Here is a 1,585-nt window from a genome sequence, read left to right on the forward strand (position 1 = left end):
CATGTGCGCTTGCCAGAAAGACAGAGACAAAGAGACAGAAAGCAAGAAATCACCCCCCAGGGGGATAGCCACATCGCAATCCCTTCTCCTCCATCCTCCTCTCAGGATCTTGGGCATGCATGCACAAGTGCCTGGTGTGAGTTTAAGCCACCGGGTCCAGGACTCAATCTGTGGTCGACTGCATGGGAGTCCAGTGACATAGCCATTATGCCAACTGCTGGTCCTGTAAAACTTCTTGTCTCTCTCTTAAGGTTGCATGCATGCTCTATTTAGTATTCTGGTTCCCTGACTTCGGGAACCTAGCTACTTCTAATTGCATACATCACTTTTGTTCCATTGCCACTGCTCAGAACTTTGTCATATGGTCTAATATAGCTGCAAGAGAATCTGAAAAATATAGTTTTTATTCAAGGCAGCCATGTACCAAGAGGAGGTATTATTCCCAAGAAAGACTGGGTTCAGCCCATATTCAGGCCAGTCAGGGGACATAATGCAACTACAGTGGTACCTCTGAGGGGTCATAGTGATAACGGAGCCAGAGCTGCCTGCTGTTGCTGGAGAGAGCCCAGCTAGAACATTAGGTGAGTCCTTTCCTCTTTCTTCCCTGTTCCCTTAGGCCCTTTGATGACCCTACCTGGAAGGAAACTGGCAAATTGTGGGAAATGTAGTGTAGACTCAGCTTCAATAATGTAGAGCAGAGTTCAGAGACAATAGGTATATCGTGGCATACCATCATCCCAGTAGGACACTTTAGCTATTGTGAAGTTTCCAGAAAGTCTTATGTTGACTGTAAGAATTGGAGTCTGGACAAAGAGAGTTACATTCCCAGTCCTTTTCCAATCTATTAACTCCTTGCTCCGTTTTGAGGAAATGTTCACAGAAGAGATGTTTTAAGAATCACTAAACAAAAGCCTAACCAGAAGGAAATCGCACTTAGTCAATGACAGCTCACTTCTGCCCTGGTTCTGCCCCTCTTGCTTACTCTGAGTAGATCTCTTTCCTTCATTAAGGCTCCTTTTCTATGTCAGCAAAATAAAGGGTTCACATCTTGGGCCTGTCACTCTGAGGCTCTGAAGGAGAAGGGAAGAAGAGAGAAAATGTGAGTTATGTGAAGATTTCCATCAAGGACTCTATTCAGCAAACATCTGTCAAGAAAGTGCCCAGCCCAACTTGAACAATGTGTTCTAATTCTTTTCTCTCCATGGACTGGGCAGAGCAGGACTAGCCATCTGAATGCAGGATGGGAAGAAATATCCCCTTGAGAGTACTGGCTAACTTCTTTTTTTTTTTTAGAGGTTTTTGCTATATGGTGCATGCACTCACTAGGAAGACAGAGACAGAGAGACAGAAAGTGAAAAAACACCCCCCAGAGGAGATGGCCATGCCACAATCCCTTCTCCATTCTCCTCTCGGGATCTTGGGCATGCACACACACACGCCCGGCATGAGTTTAAGCCACCAGGTCCGGGACTAAGAACTGCAGTCGACTACATGGGAGTCCAGTGACATAGACATTACACTAACTGCTGGTCCCCAGTACTGGCTAACTTCTTAATGAAGATGCAGCTTCATCACATGCATGCCC

Source organism: Tupaia chinensis, unplaced genomic scaffold (assembly GCF_000334495.1).
Source record: "Tupaia chinensis unplaced genomic scaffold, TupChi_1.0 Scaffold139917_1, whole genome shotgun sequence".
NCBI classification, from domain to species: Eukaryota; Metazoa; Chordata; class Mammalia; order Scandentia; family Tupaiidae; genus Tupaia; species Tupaia belangeri.